This window comes from Stomoxys calcitrans, chromosome 2, assembly GCF_963082655.1.
Source record: "Stomoxys calcitrans chromosome 2, idStoCalc2.1, whole genome shotgun sequence".
NCBI classification, from domain to species: domain Eukaryota; kingdom Metazoa; phylum Arthropoda; class Insecta; order Diptera; family Muscidae; genus Stomoxys; species Stomoxys calcitrans.
Genome location: NC_081553.1, coordinates 161,835,753 through 161,860,105, shown reverse-complemented (window position 1 = coordinate 161,860,105; position 24,353 = coordinate 161,835,753).

Genomic DNA, 24,353 nt, shown 5'->3' with positions numbered 1-24,353 from the left:
ATTGAAATTTTTTCATGGATTCTACACTCAACAAATTTTTAACCTCACACTAGTTAAAATGAACTAACTTTGGGAAATATTATACTTCCTATGGCGCTAAATTATGTGCTCGCTACGAGTTCAATAATTTCATAACAGTTATGAAATTGTTTTTACATACTATTAGTTCACTTTTTACTTCCCTCTGGTAAAATATGAACTAACGAGCATTGAAACTGAAAGGTAAAATTATTGAAAAAATCTTTAATCTAAAGCGTTGGGCTCCGATGGAATCTCTACACTGTAGCTGAAGAATCTAGATCTACCTGGAGTCGAGTACCTTACAACTGTCCTCAACCTGTCTTTGAACACTCTTATAGTACCCGATGTCTGGAAGATGAGCAAAGTGATAGCGCTACTGAAGGCTGGAAAGGATCCGAGAAAGGGGGAGTCGTACAGACCAATCTGCTTCAGAGTCTCCTCCTCCCCAGACTGTTTTGACAATTTCCATTCGCCGTGCATCAGCATGGATTTCGAAGACTACATAGCACAATAACTGTATTGCATGCCAACATCGCACTCATTTGCCGTGGCTGTAATCGCAGGCCATGTGATACGACGGTCCTCGTGGCACTGGACCTATCGAAGGCATTCAGTCATGCCAAACTATTTGAAGATATAGTCAATACGTTCCTCCAGCCAGACTTGCCGCTTATTTCACTGCAAGGGATTTGAAAATATCTGCCACCAAATCTTCAGCCACATTGTTCACTACATATACGTTAGATTCGAAGAAGCATGAAAATACAAGTTTTGTAATAATGTTAATTATATTAGGTAAAATGTTTAAATACATTTTAAATTGAGGAAATTTAATTTAACAAAAGTTACAGTAATGTATTGGTCTTGTGTTCATGTACTCATAGTAGTCAGCATGTGAAATCCAAATACATTTATCATTAAATTATATTTTAATTGCAGACTAAATGTATTTCTGTGGTTGCACATATAACAACATGAGAAGATACATAACACCAATGGACTCAGAACAAGCATAAACCATTATAATACTATTGTATATTAGCATACACATTGGAATTTATAATAATATATAAAACTTTCTATAAACTTAGTTTTCCTTGTTTCGCTTGTGTTTATCTTGCGGCATTGTTAAAACATTATGGCACCGCATTGTACAATAAAACTACTTTAAGCTGTCATTATAACTTTCCTAATAAATAAAAATGCAATTAAAAACTAATATTGTGTGTGAAGTTAATCTAAAGGATAATACATTTGCATATATATAACTGTGTATTTGTGCATATACTCTCGTTCGATGTATGTACATATTTGGATAAAAAAATAAATGTAAATTTTAGACACATTTAAAATGGGTCTGTGATTGCGTTTTTTTTTTCGAACTATAACTAAATACGTTAAGGGACTACAATTACTAGGACTTGCACGTCAGTTGAGTTAGCAACGGACATCAAACAGTTGAGTTAGCAACGGACATTATTATAACGTTTCATGGGGATACTATTAATTGAGAATTTGTGTAGAGTAGTTTTTCTCATTCACTTTTGTCGAATAGGAACAACTTTTGGTAGAGATTCAAGTATGTAGAGATTTCATCCAGAAAACACCTATTTTAGCACACACATTAGAATTTTTTAGGATCGGGTAATACTAATCTAGTCATTCCGTTTGTAACACCTCGAAATATTGACCTGTGACCTCATAAAGTATATATATTCTTGATCGTCTTGACATTCTAAGTAGATTTAGCCATGTCCGCCCGTCTGTAGTAATCTCGATAGCGGTCGAACGCGTAGAAGTAGCTTCTCGAAATTTCCCACAGATACTTGTTTTTGATGTAGTTTGTTGGGGACTGCAAATGGGCCATATCGGTTGAGATTTGGATATGTCTCCCATATAAAGATGTCCTTCAACTTGACTTCTTGAGATTCGAGAAGCTGCAATTTTTAACCGATTGGGCTAAAAATTTGCAGATAGTATTCCGTTAGGACTTCCAATAATTATGCCATATAAACCGATCTCCCGATTTGACATCTTGAGCCCCGCAGTTGTTATCCGATTGAGCTAACATTTTGCACGTAGGTTTCTGTTATGACTTCCAACAATCGTGACAAGTATGGTCCAAATCGATGTACAACCTGAAATAGCTCCTATAAAAACCGATCTCCTAATTTGATATCTCAGACCTCTGGAAGCCTCAATTTTAATCCGATGGGGCTGAAAGGATGTACGTAGTGTTCTGTTACAACTTCCAACAATGGTGTCACGTACGGACCAATTCTTTTATGTAAACTTTCAGCAGAATTCATGGTGCATTGTCAAGATTTGGCCAGGCCGGATTTAGCACGCTAAAACTTGTTTTATTCTGACGCAACTATACTAGATTCTTTTTTGGACCGTTGAGTAGAGCGCACGTGTTGTTGTTCCACTCCGCAAGAATTTTCCTGTAACTCGTAATAGGTCATTATTTTTGGAAGAAAAGTTTAAGTCACTCAAGGTTGCTGCGATAGAGGTATCCATTAGGTTGTTGATGATCTGCGTCTGTTTCCAGTGGAGCGGCAGATTTAGAGCCCGGGAGTAGGATTAAAATGGACTCCAAAGGCCCAGATGGAGATGGTATCAGTCCATAGCATGTTGTCTGCTACTGAAACCTCGACTGGTGACGGGGCTGCTCCAGGCTTCACCAGCCGACAGACGACTGGCCAGTCGGGACTTTTGACGAAGACACCTGGTTTGAGTCTAAAGGACAAGGCTGAACCATCTTCGCACGCCTATAACTTGCCCAGGCCATCGGCCTTCTCAAACTCACACGCTCTTTAAGAGGTTGAAATAATAGAAGACGCATCGCTCTCATGTTTATTGGGAGGCTTGGTACGAATGATCCTAAGACTCTCACTAATAGGGAGAGAGATTCCCTAAATTGTGGTAGGGAATTTGCTGCAAAGGCTACCCCTTAGACTACACGTCTAGATTCGGAAACTGCACCGCAGTCAGCCAAAAGGTTGTGGTCTCCTGGAGGGCATTTCATGCCTAAAAGAACTAGAGCGAACAATAGTAAGATGGGTCCAAGAACCTTTGCTAATGTCGCTAGGGACAGTTTGGTGATGGCAGTTGTCGACATGGGAGAAGAACAGGGCTGCATACCTAGGAATAATTGGAGTGGGATAGTCAATGCACTGTCATCAGTATATTTCGATGTCCTTGCGGAATTTCCTGGGTCTCCTCCAGTTTGTGATGATGCAGGCTGATATCGCGGCCGATACAGACTAATTGCCTTCGGGGTTCAACGCTCAATTGGGTTGGGGAATCAGGAATTGTTGCTGAACAATTGCCTGAGGAACAATCGACCATATCGCTAAAGTCTGGCGGATTGCAGGAGACTGAAAACCCCGATGCCACAATCAAGACAGGGGGGATGGCATTACGTTTCGATGCCGACAAGCCCTGTGTGGGTGGGTCACAAAATTGGACTGGGCTCAAGGTGTGCGCCAGCGGGGAAGCACGGAACTCAAAAAGTATTTCGACAGCAGCTAACTGAAGCATCTAAGGAGGAATCTTCCACACCGCAAGTGTCTTGCGTCTTAAGAAGGATTGCAGAAACTCTTCAACAGAGCAAAAGCAAATAGCACCTCACGATTGGGACATCTAAAAGGCTGAGCTAAGAAAATATCGTGGGTAGAATTCTGCAGCTCTGTGGAGGATACATCTAAGACCATTAGCCTAAGGAAGATTCTGTCCTCGAGACCTATTGCGGTTAGGTATATTCAGAAGTCAGAGAATGCATTGATAATGTCTAGTGAAGAAAAACTAGAACTACTCGTTGAAACACATTTCCCAAGAAATTCTCCAACGGACAACGTGGCGCCAGAAGAGGTTGTCACTGGTATGCATTCGTCGCAGGCTATTAGGGAAATTGTGTCTGAGCCGAAAATCCTTTGAGCGATAAGGATCCTTCCAGGATGCTGGAAGGAATAGAACTGCCATTCCAAGCACTTCTGTGGAAGCTGGAAAGAAACTCAGATCTCCCGAAGAGCATAGCACTGCCAAGACTCTGAAGAAGAATGAGCTCCTCGCTTTCAAGCCCTCTGGGAAAACCAAGAACGCCGTCCCGCAACGGAGACAACAACAATGTCCTGCGGAGGTTGATAAAATCGGAACAGAACGAAGGAAGCGCGCACGGTCCCTGAGACTTCATGGAGGACTGTGACTTCCAAAAGGAGGCCACGGCCATCACGGAAGGGGAAAATGGTCGCTGAGAAAAGTAAAGAGCCTCCCACTTACGCTAAAGTGGGAAGGAAGCACAAGAGAGATAAGCTGACTTAGGCTGTCATCAATATCGGCTATGCATCCCGTAGGATTCCACAAGATCATCGGTCCCAAGTGGAAGATCTGATTAACGAGTGGTTTTCGAGCTTGTGCGAGTTATGCTGCGTTTTGTGTTGGGGGTATATATTGATACCATCAAACAGCTCGTCAGAGGTATGCACTCTCCCTGAGAGGGCGCAAAGCTCGACCTGGTGAGAATGATGGACATCCCCCAGCTCACAAAGGCGACGGTCTTCATCAAGGGATGGGGCAATAAATTTGCGACGAAACGCATGAAGGAATTCTTGGGCATGCAAAACCATGGTTTGGTCTCCCACAGAGAGGAGAAGGAGGAAGGAACTCTCCTTGTGGTTGGCTGGTTTTGCACATGTACCTTTTTTGGCCCAAAGACAAACGTTATTGATTTTAATCGGTTCAGATTTACGTATAGCATATATATCTTTCATCCGACATGGACTTCTATGGCTGTAGAAGACACAGTTTTAGTCCGATCTTTAAAATATTTTGCACGAGGTGTTTTATTTGACGTCCTAATATATGTGGAAAATTTCATGAAAATCGGTCTATATTTAGATATAGCTCCCATATATATCTTTCATCCGATATGGCCGTTTAAGGCTGTAGAAGCCACAATTTTTTACCGATCTTACCAAAATTTGGCATGGGGTGCTTTATTTGATGTCTCCATATGTGTGCAAAATTTCATAAAAATCGGTCCAGATTTAGATATAGCTTCCATATATATGTATCGCCCGATTTGCACTTAAATTTTCAACCGATCTGCACAAAATTTGGCACGATCTGTTTAATATATCTGAAAAATTTCATAAAAATCGGTTCAGAGTCGTCGTGGAGTCGTTGTTGTGAAGTCTCAATGTATGTGCAATATTTCATAAAAATCGGTTCAAATTTCGATATAGCTCCCATATATAACTTTCATCCGATTCGGCTTTTTATACCCTCCAACATAAGATGGGGGGTATACTAATTTCGTCATTCTGATTGTAACTACTCGAAATATTCGTCTGAGACCCCATAAAGTATATATATATGTACTTGATCGTCGTGAAATTTTATGTCGATCTAGCCATGTCTGTCCGTCCGTCCGTCTGTCTGTCGAAAGCACGCTAACTTCCGAAGGAGTAAAGCTAACTGCTTGAAATTTTGCACAAATACTTCTTATAAGTGTAGGTCGGTTGGTATTGTAAATGGGCCATATCGGTCCATGTTTTGATATAGCTGCCATATAAACCGGTCTTGACTTCTTGAGCCTCTAGAGTGCGCAATTCTTATCCGATTGGAATGAAATTTTGCACGACGTGTTTTGTTATGATATCCAATAACTGTGCCAATTATGGTTCAAATCGGTTTATAACCTGATATAGCTGCCATATAAACCGATCTTGGGTCTTGACTTCTTGAGCCTCTAGAGTGCGCAATTCTTATCCGATTTGAATGAAATTTTGCACGACGTGTTTTGGTATGATATCCAACAGTTGTGCCAAGTATGGTCCAAATCGGTCTATAACCTTATATAGCTGTCATATAAACCGAACTTGGGTCTTGACTTTTTGAGCCTCTAGAGGGCGCAATTCTTATCCAATTTGAATGAATTTTGGCATGATGTTTTGTTATGATATCCAACAACTGTGCCAAATATGGTTCAAATCGGTTCATAACCTGATATAGCTGTCATATAAACAGATCTGGGGACTTGACTTCTTGAGCTTCTAGAGGGCTTAATTTCTAACCGATTTGGCTGAAATTTCGCAAGACGTTTTTTATTGTTACTTTCAAAAACTATGTCAAATAAAGTACAAGTCGGTTCATAACCTGATATAGCTGCCATATAAACCGATCTGGGATCTTGACTTCTTGAGCCTCTAGAGGTCGCAATTCCTATCCGATTTGCCTGAAATTTTATACGACGGATTCTCTCATGACCATTAACATACGTGTTTATTATGGTCTGAATGGGTCTATAGGCCGATACAGCTCCCATATAACTCGATCTCTCTATTTTACTTCTTGAGCCCACAAAGGGCGCAATTCTTATTCGAATTGGCTGACATTTTACACAGGTCTCCAACATATAATTTAATTGTGGTCCAAACCGGACCATATCTTGATATCGCTCTAATAGCAGAGCAAATCTTTTCTTATATCCTTTTTTATACCCTCCACCATAAGATGGGGGTATACTAATTTCGTCATTCTGATTGTAACTACTCGAAATATTCGTCTGAGACCCCATAAAGTATATATATTCTTGATCGTCGTGAAATTTTATGTCGATCTAGCCATGTCCGTCCGTCTGTCCGTCCGTCCGTCCGTCCGTCCGTCCGTCTGTCTGTCGAAAGCACGCTAACTTCCGAAGGAGTAAAGCTAGCCACTTGAAATTTTGCACAAATACTTCTTATTAGCGTAGGTCGGTTGGTATTTTAAATCGGCCATATTGGTCCATGTTTTGATATAGCTGCCATATAAACCGATCATGGGTCTTGACTTCTTGAGCCTCTAGAGTGCGCAATTCTTATCCGATTGGAATGAAATTTTGCACGACGTGTTTTGTTATGATATCCAACAACTGCGCCAAGTATAGTTCAAATCGGTTCATAACCTGATATAGCTGCCATATACACCGATCTGGGGTCTTGACTTCTTGAGACTCTAGAGTGCGCAATTCTTATCCGATTGGGATGAAATTTTGCAAGACGTGTTTTGTTATGACATCCAACAACTGTGCTAAGCATGGTTCAAATCGGTCCATAACCTGATATAGCTGCCATATAAACCGATCTTGGGTCTTGACTTCTTGAGCCTCTAGAGTGCGCAATTCTTATCCGATTGGAATGAAATTTTGCACGACGTGTTTTGTTACGATATGCAACAACTGTGCCAAGTATGGTTCAAATCAGTCCATAACTTTATATAGCTGTCATATAAACCGATCTTGGGTCTTGACTTCTTGAGCCTCTAGAGGGCGCAATTCTTATCCAATTTGAATGAATTTTTGCACGTAGTATTTTGTTATGATATCCAACAACTGTGCCAAATATGGTTCAAATCGGTTCATAACCTGATATAGCTGCCATATAAACCGATCTGGGATCTTGACTTCTTGAGCCTCTAGAGGTCGCAATTATTATCCGATTTGCCTGAAATTTTGTACGACGGATTCTCTCATGACGTGTTTACTATGGTCTGAATCGGTTCATAGCCTGATATAGCTCCCATATAAATCGATCTCTCTATTTTACTTCTTGAGCCCACAAAGTGCGCAATTCTTATTCGAATTGGCTGACATTTTACACAGGTCTCCAACATATAATTTAATTGTGTTCCAAACCGGACCATATCTTGATATCGCTCTAATAGCAGAGCAAATCTTTTCTTATATCCTTTTTTTGCCTAAGAAGAGATGCCGGGAAAAGAACTCGACATATGCGATCCATGGTGGAGGGTATATAAGATTCGGCCCGGCCGAACTTAGCACGCTTTTACTTGTTTTTGCCTAAGAAGAGATGCCGGGAAAAGAACTCGACAAATGTGATCCATGGTGGAGGGTATATAAGACTCGGCCCGGCCCTTGGTCCCATCTTTACAAAATTTTGCTCTTGGTTGGTCAAAAATCGATGTACAAGCTGCAGGAATGTAATCTGCCAGTAATTTTGTCCATTTTTGTACATAAAATGACTTTCTTCAGCGCATCCATACTGGCATATTTTTATACCCTCCACCATAAGATGGGGGGTATACTAATTTCGTCATTCTGTTTGTAACTACTCGAAATATTCGTCTGAGACCCCATAAAGTATATATATTCTTGATCGTCGTGAAATTTTATGTCGATCTAGCCATGTCCGTCCGTCTGTCCGTCCGTCCGTCCGTCCGTCCGTCCGTCCGTCCGTCTGTCTGTCGAAAGCACGCTAACTTTCGAAGGAGTAAAGCTAGCCGCTTGAAATTTTGCACAAATACTTCTTATTAGTGTAGGTCGGTTGGTATTGTAAATGGGCCATATCGGTCCATGTTTTGATATAGCTGCCATATAAACCGATCTTGGGTCTTGACTTCTTGAGCCTCTAGCGTGCGCAATTCTTATCCGATTGGAATGAAATTTTGCATAACGTATTTTGCTATGATATCCAACAACTATGCTAAGTATGGTTCAAATCGGTTCATAACCTGATATAGCTACCATATAAACCGATCTTGGGTCTTGACTTCTTGACCCTCTAGAGGGCGCAATTCTTATCTGATTGGAACGAAATTTCGCACGTCGTGTTTTGTTATGATACCCAACAACTGTGCCATGTTTGGTTCAAATCGGTCCATAACCTGATATAGCTACCATATAAACCGATCTTGGGTCTTGACTTCTTGAGCCTCTAGAGGGCACAATTCTTATCCGATTTAAATGAATTTTTGCACGAAGTATTTCGTTATGATATCCAACAACTGTGCCAAGTATGGTTCAAATCGGTTCATAACCTGATATAGCTGTCATATAAACAGATCTGGGGATTTGATTTCTTGAGCTTCTGGAGGGCGCAATTCCTATCCGATTTGGCTGAAATTTTGCATGACGTATTTTATTTTTACTTTCAACAACTGTGTCAAATAAGGTTCAAATCGGTTCATAACCTGATATAGCTGCCATATAAACCGATCTGGGATCTTGACTTCTTGACCCCTAGAGGTCGCAATTATTATCCGATATGCCTGAAATTTTATACGATGGATCCTCTCATGACCATCAACAAACGTGTTCATTATGGTCTGAATCGGTCTATAGCCCGATACAGATCCCATATAAATCGTTCTCTCTATTTTACTTCGTGAGTCCCAATGGGCGCAATTCTTATACGAATTGGCTGAAATTTTACACAGGTCTCCAACATATAATTTGATTGTGGTCCGAACCGGACCATATCTTGATATCGGTTTAATAGCAGAGCAACTCTTTTCTTATATCCTTTTTTGCCTAAGAAGAGATGCCGGGAAAAGAACTCGACAAATGCGATCCATGGTGGAGGGTATATAAGATTCGGCCCGGCCGAACTTAGCACGCTTTTACTTGTTAGTCCTATCTTGCACCTTGAAATGGCACATAAAGTACATGTGGTTGCTCCCAGTCTGGTTGGTATGTCAATAGTCTACGACAGAATGTTTGAGTGCCAACGACTCCAGGTGTGGTAAAAGGCTGTGGAGAAGAGTACATGGAACAATGAACTTCGACAGATACTGAGAATGGTCTGAGGCGCTATCACGGGGGCTGAAGATGGTGGAGGTGCTTATACTATGTTGAGGAAGCGCGCACGGTCCATGAGACTTCATGGAGGACTGTGACTTCCAAAAGGAGGCCACGGCCATCACGGAAGGGGAAAATGGTCGCTGAGAAAAGTAAGGAGCCTCCCACTTACGCTAAAGTGGGAAGGAAGCACAAGAGAGATGAGCTGACTTATGCTGTCATCAATATCGGCTGTGCATCCGGTAGGATTCCACCAGATCATCGGTCCCAAGTGGAAGATCTGGTTAACGAGTGGTTTTCGAGCTTGTGTGGAACTCTTTAAGAGGGTCCACCCATACAAATGATAAGCTGCGAGTTATGCTGCGTTTTGTGTTGGGGGAATATATTGATACCGTCAAGCAGCTCGTCAGAGGTATGCACTCTCCCTGAGAGGGCGCAAAGCTCGACCTGGTGAGAATGATGGACATCCCCCAGCTCACAAAGGCGACGGTCTTCATCAAGGGATGGGGCAATAAATTTGCGACGAAACGCATGTAGGAATTCTTGGGCATACAAAACCATGGTTTGGTCTTCCATAGAGAGGAGAAGGAGGAAGAAACTCTCTCCTGGTAGGCTTTGATCAAGTCTCCGTGACAAGTTGCTTAAAATTTGGAAGGCTAGGATAGGCAAAGATCCTAGTATTGTAATATGATAACTTGTTATACTCGTATTTATAAGAAACTTTTGATGAAACTAAGTAGACTAGCTTGTTCCTTTAATGTTGTTTGTTTGAAAAATATAATAAAAAGAGTCAGTTTGTTGACAGAAGCTTTACAATTCAGGTGTGGGGTTCCCAAAAAAAAAAAATAAATAAAAAAAGAAGACTCAAAAAAAAAAAAAAATTTTTTTTTTTTAAATATGGATTCACGCCCTACTCGAGAAAGAATTCTTTCAGCTTTGAAAGCTTCAAATGTGGAATTTCCAGAAACAGCGTCAATTGCACAATTGAGAACATTATATGATTGTTTGCAAGTTAACGGTGGTCCATCAAAGCAGACTGAATTGCCTTCTGGAAATGTGGTTTCTTCTGATTCTGCTGGGAATTCATCTGTAACTGTCACTACAATGTCATCCAATACTTTGAATGAAACTCCCGTTATTAATTCCGCAACTGCCGATCCTGAAAATTTGCTTCAGTCATTTCAATGTAATGGTGAGTCCAAAAATCAAACTGAATTGGTTCTTGGAACTGCCGCTTGTTTTTCTGCCGCACGGGCTTCAACCGATTTAATATCTAGAAATGCATTGAGTGTCGCTTTTAATAACAGCGAAATTGGCGTATCCTGTGCAAATCTTCGGCAAACACAGACTTCAGTGCCTCCTTCCGTAATTTCTTCCGTACCTTCCGTCTATAATTCTTCTGCTTCCGTTCCTGTAAATACAGTTCAAAGACAATTTCGTGGTACTTCGGGGACTGCTGCTTCTGTTTCTGCCGCCCGGACTTCATCAGTTATTTCCGATTTAATGAATACAAATACATTGGGTGTCGCTTTTAACAATAGAGCAATTGGCGTGTCCTGTGATGTTCTTCCGCAAACACAAACTTCCGTACCTCCTTCCGTATCTTCTTGTGTTGTTTCTTCCGTACCCTCCGTCAATTATTCCTCAGTTTCCGTTCCTGCAAACTTACTTCGAGGACAATTTTCTAGACCTTCTGTTCCATCACAGGTAACAGACCTTTTCATTCGTTCAAGCGTTTTATCCCGTGAAGCTGATGAACTAGAGAGTGAAATTAGAGTTTTGAGATTGAAGCAAGAAATGTTGGCTTTTCGAAACCAAATTGAATCTTTAGAAAACGGTGGAAAAAAGGTTTCTACAAATATCAATTATGACGAGCTCTCTATGATGGTTCCGAAATTTTCTGGGAATGATGGACGAAATATTGAAAAATGGATAAACTCTTTTGAAAGCTACACTATAAATATGACTGACCAAGAAAAATATATGTGCTTAAGATATTTGCTGGTTGGAACTGCGCGAGAGTTCATGGAAAATTCAAATTACAAAGAATATAAGGAGTTGAAGAGATCGCTCTTAGACATTTTCAAGAGAACGGTAACGCAAGAAGAAGTTTATCAAAAATTGCGTTTGCGCAAGTTGAAGCCAACAGAGCCGTGTATTGCCTATATAGTAGCAATGCAAACTATTGCAGCAGAAGGCGAAATCAACGAGCAAGAACTGGTTGACATTATAATAGACGGAATGGAAGATAAAACCAACAACATATCCATTCTCTATACGGATCAAACTCATTACAAGAATTGATGCATGGAATAGATAGATACGAGAAACGCAGGTCAAAAACAGTCAGTACTCATAAAGAAGGCCGTGACAATACTAAAGGCATACGATGTTTCAATTGCTCTCAATTTGGACATATGAAGAACACCTGCAATAAGCCTCGACGTCCACCGGGATCTTGTTTCCATTGTTTCCAAATGGGACATTTTTACAAGGATTGTCCTAAAAGGATGAATGTTACTGCTCCCATATTTTGTAGTAATGATATTGTAGACACAACACAAATGGTAAGTGTGGCCTTTAAATATTCTTGTGGATCCAAATATACTAATTCTGCGAATATTTCGTGCTTGATCGATTCCGGTAGCCCAATTAGTTTGGTTAAGATGTCTTTATTACCGACTGGTGTGATACGTTCGAAGAATTTAATACCAACTTCGTATGTTGGAGTTGGCAATTCCCCTTTGAAAATATATGGAAATATTTCTTGTTTAATAAAATTTAAAAAATCGTCTAAACAAATAGAATTACTTGTTGTTCCGAACGAGAGCATTCATGTTCCAATGATTCTTGGACGGAACTTTATGCATGAATTTAATGTAAAACTACTTCAAGTCAAGGAAACTACGAATGATATAGAAGTATTTGAATCCACAAGAAAAATAAATGACAATAATAATATAACCTCGGTGTCTACACCATCTACGATAAGCAATTCTTATGATAGTCCTGTGAATTCCCAAGTGATACGTACGGACGATATTGATCTAAATCCTTTGTTAAATTCATTCCAGAAGAAGACTTTAGAAGATCTTATTCATAATCGTTATATAACTCCAAAGGGAATTGATAAAAAGTCATCTGATTATAGGATGTTGATTAAATTATCTGATGATATTCCAATACACTGCTCTCCCCGAAGATTGTCGGTTCGTGATCGTGAGGAAACGCAGAAGATTGTTAGTGATTTGTTAGAAAGGAAAATAATACGTTACAGCAATTCTCCATACACGTCAGCAATTGTGTTGATAAAGAAAAAAACAGGGGAAACGCGGATGTGTGTCGATTATCGAGCGTTAAACAAAAAGACTATTAGGGATAACTTTCCTTTACCCCTCATCGAGGACTGTATTGAGAGCATATCAGGCAAAAAATGGTTTAGCCTCATGGATTTGAAGGATGGATTTTTCAACATAGAAATGCATAATGATTCAATTCCATACACTTCATTTGTAACCCCATTTGGACAGTACGAGTATTTGAAGATGCCATTTGGTTTAAAGAATGCTCCAGCAAACTTTCAACGCTTTATAAATGGTATATTTCGCGACTTAATAGAGGACCATAGAGTGGTTATATATATGGATGACATATTGATTGCATCCTCTGATTTCGATTCTCATGTTCAGACATTGGCGGTTGTACTTGGACGTGCTTTTGAGTACGGATTACGTATCAAGTTAACTAAATGTAAATTTGGTTATCAGAGTTTAGAGTATTTAGGATACTTAATCAGCCCAAAAGGTATACGGACGACAGAAAATCACTTGCGAGCTGTGAAACAAATACCAATGCCAAGGAATCATAGGGAATTACAAACTTGTCTTGGGTTGTTTTCCTACTTTAGGAAATTCGTTCCGTCATTCTCAAATATTGCAAGGCCATTGTTAGATTTGCTTCGTAAAGAGAAAAAATTCGTTTTCTCTGAAGAATGTGTAAAGGCCTTTAGTAAATTAAAGTCTCGTTTACTTCGGGCCCCAGTATTAGCTATCTATAACCCTAAAAGCGATACGGAGTTACATTGTGATGCAAGTTCTCATGGATTCGGAGCAATATTGATGCAGCGTCAGGATGATAAAAAGTTCCACCCCGTAGCATTTTTTTCAAAGGCTACAACCAATGCAGAATCGAGATATCATAGCTTCGAACTGGAAACACTCGCAATTATTTACGCGTTGCGCCGGTTTCGTGTGTATTTAGAAGGATTACATTTTACCATAGTCACAGATTGCAATTCACTTACAATGACCTTGAACAAGAGACAAGTTAATCCTCGGATATCCCGCTGGGCATTGGAACTAGAGAACTATGACTATTCTATCGAACACAGGAAGGGTTCTTCTATGGGTCATGTGGATATGTTAAGCAGATGTATAGAAAAGGAAATATCCCCTCATGTGGGATGTAACATGATTTGCTCTGTAGATTCGAATCAACTCGATGTCCAAATTCAACTGACCCAAGCTAGAGATCCTGTTATTAAGGACTTATGTAAACGTTTGGAAAAGGAGGAGATATGTGATTTTGACCTAATAGACGGTCTCTTATTTAAGAAAGTGGGTGCAACCGTTTGTTTATATGTCCCAAAGGAAATGGAAGATAATGTGATAAGAATGATACATGAGAAGCTTGGACACCTGGGGACAGATAAATGTTATTATAAGATTCGAGAGAATTTTTGGTTCCCAGACATGCGCAATAAGATAGATAGCTTCATTAAGAATTGTATAAAATGTATCATTTATGCTGCTCCAGCTAGAATAAACCAACAGAACATGTACAGCATTCCAAAGGTGGCGGAGCCATTCGATACGATACACGTGGATCACTTCGGACCACTTCCATCATTAAAATCGAAAAGAAAACACATTTTAGTGGTAGTTGATTCTTTTATAAAATTTGTTCGACTTTATCCTGTAAATTCGACGAGCACTAAGGAGGTTTGTTGTTCTCTCGAAAAGTATTTTAGTTATTACAGTAGACCAAGACGCCTAATCTCGGACAGAGGATCATGTTTTACGTCATTGGAGTTTTCTGAATTCATTTTGAAAAATAATATTAATCATGTTAAGGTGGCGGTTGCCTCTCCACAAGCAAATGGGCAGGTTGAGCGTGTAAATCGTATTATTAAGTCCATGTTGAGCAAATTGAGTGACCCAATAGATCATTCCGATTGGTCATTGAAATTGTCCCAGGTGGAATATGCTATCAATAACTGTGTTCACAGTTCTACCAAGGAAACCCCAGCGAAGTTACTCTTTGGAACGAATCAACGAGGGGTGGTGGTAGATAAGCTGTCGGAATATCTAGATGAGAAAATGGGTAATGAGGAGAAACTAAATTTGAGGGATATGAGGGTTAAGGCATTGAATTCTATACAGCGATCTCAGAACTACAACGAATTATACTTTTCCAAACATCATGAACCGGCAAAACGTTACGATGAGGGTGATTATGTTGTTATTATGAATATTGACAATACAGTTGGGAAGAATAAGAAATTTTGTGAAAAATATCGTGGTCCCTACATTATTGAAAAAGTATTAGATAATGATCGCTACGTTGTGAGAGATGTTGACAATTGTCAACTGACACAGATCCCATATAAGGGTATAATTGAAGCAAAGCGACTTCGGAAATGGTTGACACCTAGGTTATAGATTTATGTTATTGGTCACACTTATATAATATACACAATTTTTATATCATGATTGTGGGCAATCATATTGTCAGGTTGGCCGAACTGTAATATGATAACTTGTTATACTCGTATTTATAAGAAACTTTTGATGAAACTAAGTAGACTAGCTTGTTCCTTTAATGTTGTTTGTTTGAAAAATATAATAAAAAGAGTCAGTTTGTTGACAGAAGCTTTACAGTATTGAATCATCAGGCAGCACAGGGACTGTAAACTCAATACAGCCAGGACCCGTCGATGGAACCATTACCGACTTTTTAATGATTTGGAAGACTAGGATAGGCACAAAACCTAATACGATAATATTAGGCAGTATAGTGACTGGAAAGTCACTGCAGCCTAAACAAAAGGGAGCAGACGATGAGATCATCACCTATTTTCAAGATGCCCATTTACTGGATGACCATTGATTGAGGCAATCCAGATAAACATCCACTGGAGCGAGACAGCTACACACGCTCTGATGGAAAAAATCAAACAGGAATCCTTGATGAGCTTCAAATCATTTAAGTCACCCGGAACTGATGAAATATTTCCGGCATTGCTACAGAAGGAGGGCGACTTGCTGGCGCCCTATCTGGCCAATATTTTCACAGCTTGCCTGGGACTTGCATATACTCAGAAAGCCTGCAGAAGGCAAGGGTGGTATTTATACAAAGACCAGGTAATGTAAATTTTGCGACATCAAATTCTTACAGACCTTTAAGCCTTACATCCTTTCTACTCAAAACCATGGAACGTATTGTGGATACCATGATAAAGAGTTGGATTTCCGTTGAAATGTTCAAACACCACCACCACGCCTATGATAGAAGAATCCTTCGATGCCAAAACGTACACCCTGGCTGTATGCATTGACATTGAGAGGGATTTTTAAAATGTGCGGACCCGGACCGATACACTGATCCAATCCTTAGACCAATACCGGATGGACCCCTTTCTTAGAGACAGGATAACCTATATGCTAATGAACAGGTGGATAAAATGTATGTCCCATGGCATACATATAAGGGAGAATGTAACCAGAGAAATATGCCTGTTAACGCGGAAGACGAAGGTGGGCCTGACAAGGTTAAATACTTAGAAGTGATCTTGGACAGGTAACTGAATTGGAAGTGTCACATTCAGGAGCGTACCGAGAAAGCACATATATGTAAGGCAGAATGTAAACGGGCCGTAGGCTCCAAATGAGGCCTGAATCCGATGATAGTCCACTGGTTCTACAGAAGCGTGATAAGTCCAATACTTTCTACCGCCTCAGTAGTTTGGTGGACTGCTATGGAGAAAAAATGCAACATAAGGGCCTTACAACAGGTTCGGAGAACTTGTTGTTTAAACTTGTTTATTGTAAGCATTGGCGTCGCTATTTAGTATTAGGTTAGGTTGAAAAGCGGGGGCGAATATTAATCCGCCCCAAGCTGCTATGGATATACATCTAAGCCAGTAATGTGTGCTCTAAAAAACTAAAGAGTAACCTCGAAGAAGAGAACTCTAAGTTAGGAATTCCGTGCTACCTACAAAATCCTTAATTGTTTGCCATACCACCCCCCTTAGTTGGTTCATGTCTGGTATTGTGTCCCCACCTAAGTACCGATGTCTTTTAGCTGCGAAAGGTGGGCAATGGCATTGAAAATTCTCCATAGGATTTTCGCCGTTCTAGCGACTATTTCCCTCCTAACTCGAACTGATCTCAATCCCTGGATTCTCAATTTAAACCACCAGGTCCTTTCTGTCCTCTAGTTTCGATCCATCCGTGCAGCATGATCTTCGAAATGGCAATACCAGAGTTCCATCAAACCAAGACTGTGTCGCTAGTGCCTCGCACTCGACTCAGGTATCCGTTCGGAAACTTCTTCCATTCCTTCTAGCTTAGCTATTGTCGACTCGATTGTACAGGGATGGTATGACATGCTCCTATCCCCTAACCATCGCCTTAAGTCTCATAGCCGCTGTGGCTATACTTAATATGTATGTCTATGGTTCGGATATCTAAAATAGTCTCCAGTGGCTTTGTAGGCGTGGTCCTAATCGCCCCGCCCATGCCAAGAAAACATGTTCTTTGGGTTCAAATCCCTCCCTAGTCAGCATCCGATGTTGATTAGTTATGGTGGTCACCCATAGGAATGTCGATAAAATGCGACCATGTGGCGTGCCTTGGGTCGCCTTCTCCCGACTCGAAGGAGTCTTCTATTTTATGCACAACCTCGTGCAGGTCGCGAAGGATCGACCTTCCCTTGACATGTGCTTGCTACTCTTTCTCATGGTACCCACAATACGTTCGATGGTATTGTGTAGATAAGGACGTATAATGTCTGTAGGCCTTTGGTGTCGCATAACTTGCCTTATGTATAAAAGCCACTCTTGCCTCTTTCCAGGCTTTGGGAGTATAGGCACGCTGTGAAAATAGTGGCCAAATGGGGCGAGATCAGGAACTACCTCACACATTCCAGGGGAACTGTAATCTGTGGGTATGCTTCTGGCGACATGTAAGCTAAAGGTTGCAGGTTACAACTTTTGCGGAAGAAGAAGAAGTAAGAATGTCCAGAGAGAAAAGACTATAGAACATCTGCTGTGGTATTTGTGTTCCGCTTTGGCAGCCAGAGAGAGTTCCACTTTAGATTTTCAATCCATAGTGAACTTGTCTGATTGTGATTTTAAAAGCGATCTGGATGGTTCAACGGCATTTTCCTTTTCCTGTGGTATCACAATGACGAAAACGTCTAAGTGAGTCTGATGGCAGACTGCCCCATAAACCTAACCTATCATTAAAACTGATCCCACTCTCACATTGTGTTTATTTGACTCGAAATTTAAATGTAATCGATATTTCTTTTTGTACAAGCAACTACACTACCAGTATATCCGCTGAAATGTACTCAAACGTATTCAACTGGTTAAGAAAAAAGATGCAAACAGGGAGTTTTTGCAAACCAAATAACTTTGGAAATAATTAACAAATAATTATTATCGTAAAAACCACTTCAACGTCTGTATATGTAGTTTTACAATATGTGTGTGCGTTGTTGTAATAAATTATAGATATTCGTTTTACATGATTGCTATCGAAAAAATTGATAGGTTTTTGTGTTTTCCATGACATTCGCTGCGGTTCGTTTATAACAAATGCCATAAATTGTAATGATTTCAAAAACTGGCTTGGAAACATAAGGAACGAAACTTGTTCAGAAAACGTTATTCGCAAAGAGTTCACATGAGCAACGGTTTCATAGCATTTTTTTGTCTAAGAGTCAAAATGACATTGGAATGAAAAAATTGAAAGACATAGCACAATTGGCTATTGCAAATGGTAAAAGGGATATATGAGAGTTTTTTGTGGACATAACATCAAAGTCTGTTTTAGAATTACCTTAGACGAAGAACAGCAACTAAAAGATAATGGTTTTTATACCCTCCACCATAGGATGGGGTGACTTATGTTAGGCTTTTCGACATCCGTGTCGTATATGGTTCAGATCGGTTTATTTTAAGATATAGCTACTAAAAAGATCAATATTTTGTTATACACTATTGAACAATGACTTATACCTATTAGTATTTGGTTCAAATCGGAACATATTTCGGCAAAGCTGCTATGAGGAATAAGGTATGCATTTTTCACCGGACTTGGACGAAAGGTGATTTACATATATACCAGAGGTGGCGGGTATCCAAAGTTCGGCCCGGCCGAACTTAACGCCTTTTTATTCGTTAGATTTGTGCATTTATTTGTAACGCTAAGAAGGAGAAGAGCTAGACCCATTGATCTAATCAGAATCACTTTCTGATCCGATTTAGCCATATCCGTCCGTCCGTCCGTCCGTCTGTGAGTCCATGTATTCTTGTAAACAAAGTGCAGGTCGTATTTGTCGTCCTAATATATGTGGAAAATTTCATGAAAATCGGTCCATATTTAGATATAGCTCCCATATATATCTTTCATCCGATATGGCCGTTTAAGGCTGTAGAAGCCACAACTTTTTACCGATCTTACCAAAATTTGGCATGGGGTGCTTTATTTGACGTCTCCATATGTGTGCAAAATTTCATAAAAATCGGTCCAGATTTAGATATAGCTTCCATATATATGTATCGCCCGATTTGCACTTAAATTTTCAACCGATCTGCACAAAATTTGGCACGATCTGTTTAATATATCTGAAAAATTTCATAAAAATCGGTTCAGAGTCGTCGTGGAGTCGTTGTTGTGAAGTCTCAATGTATGTGCAATATTTCATAAAAATCGGTTCACATTTCGATATAGCTCCCATATATAACTTTCATCCGATTTGGCTTTTTAAGACTGTAAAAGCCACAATTTTGGTCCCATCTTTACAAAATTTTGCTTTTGGTTGGTCAAAAATCGATGTACAAGCTGCATGAATGTAATCTGCCAGTAATTTTGTCCATTTTTGTACATAAAATGACTTTCTTCAGCGCATCCATACTGGCATATTTTTAGTCCTATCTTGCACCTTGAAATGGCACATAAAGTACATGTGGCTGCTCCCAGTCTGTTTGGTATGCCAATAGTCTACGACAGAATGTTTGAGTGCCAACGACTCCAGGTGTGGTAAAAGGCTGTGGAGAAGAGTACATGGAACAATGAACTTAGACAGACACTCAGAATGGTCTGAGGTGCTATCACGGGGCCTAAAGATGGTGGAGATGCTTATACTATGTTGAGGCATATATTCGGGCTGTGCTGCTAGGGTAACGCTTATACAGAGGGAATTTGGTATGCTCAGAGAATGCGGACACGGCCACCGCTTCATTTTAGAGGCCATGGATGCAGTCGGTCGGCTGAGAGGGCCTCAGACAAGTTCTTCTTTTTTGAAAAATTATTTTTTTTAAATTTAGTCTTAACCTAAATATATTGTAATAATAAACAATAAACAATAATAAACATTTAAAGCCCCTCCTATTTCAAAGGCTATTTTGGGTGTTTAACTAAGTTATACTGTAGTCTTGTCCGTAAGTCAATTTCCTAACTTTCAAATAAATTTTGACAATAATTTTAGATTTTTGCCTTTAATAGCAAGACGCACGGTAGTTAAGAATTAACCCGCCATTTAAAATTAAAATCAATAATATCAATGAAAATATGTTTCACCAAAGGCAATGTTTTCTTAAAAAGTTGGAAAGTTTATTATCTTAAAATTAAGTTTGCATATCTTTGGCTCGAATCTTTGAAATAAGGACAAACATCTTTTCAGTGCACGGTAACAGCACGGTCATAACCAGACTCTTTGCTATAGGCCATATGGCCGCGCGCATGAGAATCTCGCATAATGACTATTGTGTTGATGGGGATGAAGAGCATACGATTAAACACCTGCTTAGCTCACTTCTGCTCTCAAGAGCATAGGCTTTCCATCCAGATGTGTCTCTGGGACAGATAAGATGGGTTTGATTCGACGAGGGAAGCGATGAGATCTCCAACAAACTGTAATGCATGCGCAGTCGCGGAGCACCAATGGTTGGCACTTGTCGACTGTGTTATCATTAAGGAAAATTTTCCTCAAAAGGCGATTTTTCTCGTGATTAGGGAACAATTTTTTTTCTAGTTTGGGGTACTAGGACTTTGATGGAGAAAACTTAAAAATTTGGGATTTTCTGGGAGAAATTCCATCATGAAAGTTTTAAAATTTGTTTTCTTGAGCTTACGAATTTCCTTATCGATATGATTTTAAACAAGTAAGAGCGTGCTAAGTTCGGCCGGGCCGAATCTTATATACCCTCCACCATGGATCGCATCTGTCGATTTCTTTGCGCAGTATTTCTTTTTAGGCAAACAAAGAATAATGAATATGGAAGGAGGAGGAGCTATATCAAGTTATAGTCCGATTCGGGGCTCAAAAAGCAAAATCGGGAGATCGGTTCATATGGGAGCTGTGTCAAGCTATAGATCGATTCAGACCATATTGCACACGTATGTTGAAGGCCATAGGAGAAGCCGTTGTACAAAATCTGTGCCAAATCGAATGAGAATTGGGCTATCTAGAGGCTCAAGAATTCAAGATCCCAGATCGGTTTATATGGCAGCTATATCAGGGTTTGGACCGATTTGGACCACACTTCGCATAAATGTTGGAAGTGATACCAAAACACCACGTGATACCAAAACACGATGCCTTCTAAAAGCTCAAGAAATCAAGACCCAAAATCGGTTTATAGCAGCGATATCAGGTTATGGACCGATTTGAACCATACTGTTGGAAGTGATATCAAAACAATATGTGCAAAATTTCATTCCAATCTTATAAAAATTGCGCCCTCTAGAGGCTCAAAAAGTCAAGACCAAAGATCGGTTTATATGGCAGCTATATCAGGACCATACTTGGCACAGTTGTTGCATATCATTACAAAACACGTCGTGCAAAATTTCACTCCAATCGGATAAGAACTGCGCACTCTAGAGGCCCAAGAAGTCAAGACCCAAGATCGGTTTATATGACAGCTATATCCGGTTATGTACTGATTTGGACCATACTCCGCACAGTTGTTGGAAGTGATATCAAAACACGTCGTGCAAAATTTCATTCCAATCGGATAAGAATTGCGCACTTTAGAGGCTCAAGAATTCAAGACCCAAGATCGGTTTATATGGCAGATATATCATGTTATAGACCGATTTGGACAATACTTGGCACAGTTGTTGGATATCATTATAAAACACGTCGTGCAAAATTGCATTCCAATCGGATAAGAATTGCGCACTCTAGAGGCTCAAGATCGGTTTATATGGCAGCTATATCAAAACATGGACCGATATGGCCCATTTACAATACTAACCGACCGACTAATAAAAAGTATTTGTGCAAAATTTCAAGCGGCTAGCTTTACTCCTTCGGAAGTTAGCGCGCATTCGACAGACAGACGGACGGACATGGCTAGATCGACATAAAATGTCGCGACGATCAAGAATATATATATTGTACTTTATGAGGTCTCAGACGAATATTTCGAGTAGTTATAAACAGAATGAAGAAATTAGTATACCCGCCTATGGTGGAGGGTATAAAAAGCATATTTACCTACGATGCTGTTTGCTGCAGAAACGCATCTCCTGAGATGAGCAATTGAACATTAATTTGATTGATATAAGTTTTAGTCCATCAGGAGGCATCCTGATGGCTGAAAGTTTGCACTCGGCATTTTTTACGATTTCCAATAAATGTGCCAAGTACAGTTCAACTCGGCTTAATACCTGGTATAGCTTCCATATAAACCTATCTCCGGAATTGACTTTTTGATCCGCTGAAAGTTGCAATTATTATCGAATTTGGCTGACATTTGGCACGAAGTATTTTATATGACTTGTAACGACAAAATGAAAATTCACCAATGTGGGCATATGGTTGTGCACATAAAACTTAATTTCTTTATATATTTTGAGTTTGTCAACAATATCCGGTTGTGATTTTCCAACAAAATATAACACAATCACACTATAATGCCTGAACTCCATCACGAATAACTTTCTTTTTAAATAAATTCAAAAGCATATGCATTTGGATGATTGTAAACGATATAGTGAGCTGTCAATAAAACTAGTACATGTAGCCTTTATTTTTAGTTTGACGTATATAACAGTTTGAACTTGGTGACACTTCCTGTCAGCTACCCTTTTCATTGGGGTGAGTCAAATCTTAATCTACAACAAATGCTAAGAAAGTTTTCCCAAATCAATCTTATATCAAAATCGAGCTTCAGGTTTTGTACGACATTCTGTTTTTATACACAGCACCGTAGGAAGGGGTACATTATTTTATACCAAACACCATAGGATGGTGCTATAATAATTTCTTCACTCTGTTTTTACACCTCGAAATATGCGTCTAAGACCCCATAAGGTATCTTCATCTTTAAGAAGGAGCAATTCTTATCCGGTTTGGCTGTAATTTTGCATGAGGTGTTTTGGTATTACTTCCAACAACTGTGCTAGCAGGTTCATAACCTGATATTGCTGCCATATAAACCGATCTTGGATCTTGACTTCTTGAGCCTCTAGAGGGCGCAATTCTTATCCGATTTGAATGAATTTTTGCACGAAGTATTTTGTTATGATATCCAACAACTGTGCTAAGTATGGTTCAAATCGGTTCATAACCTGATATAGCTGCCAGACAAACCGATCTGGGATCTTGACTTCTTGAGCCTCTAGAGGTCGCAATTATTATCAGATTTGCCTGACATTTTGTTCGACGGATCCTCTCATGACCATCAACATACGTATTCATTATGTTCTGAATCGGTTTACAGCCTGATACAGCTCCCACATAAATCGTTCTCTCTATTTTACTTCTTGAGCCCCCAAAGAGCGCAATTCTTATTCGAAATGGCTGACATTTTACACAGGTCTCTAACATATAATTTAATTGTGGTCCAAACTGCACCATATCTTGATATCGCTCTAATAGCAGAGCAAATCTTTTCTTATATCCTTTTTTGCCTTAGAAGAGAACTTAGCATGCTTTTACTTGTTAAATTTAGGGAATCCCAATTTTGGGCGATATGACTGTCAGCTAAATCATGGATATTGTCGTGATGGGCTACCAGAAATGGGCTGATGACCAACCCAAGGAAGACGGAGCAAGGAAGACGGTGTAGGTGGAAGGTCTTGGAGAAGAGGAGTCGTACGAGAGAAGTCACAGGGGCACTGTGATCAGCACCGCAGGCAAGCCAGGAAGCGATACTGGCTATGCAGCCCATTGGGGCCTATATTCGAACCTGCGCCGCCAAGGTAGCGGCTGAGGGTACTCGGCATGTTGAAGGAAGACAATTGCGGCCAGAGTTCGATTCTGGATGTTATGGATAAGGAGGGTAGACTGAGGAGGATCCCCGACTACCTGGTACCAGTACTGACTGGAATAAGGGCTTTCAATATTCGTTCTCCTAGGAGTGATGAATGGAAGGCGAATGCTCGGTTTGAGAAGGATGAGACTTCGATCTTCACCGATGGCTCCAAGGTGGAGTCAGGGACTGAATTGGGGGTCT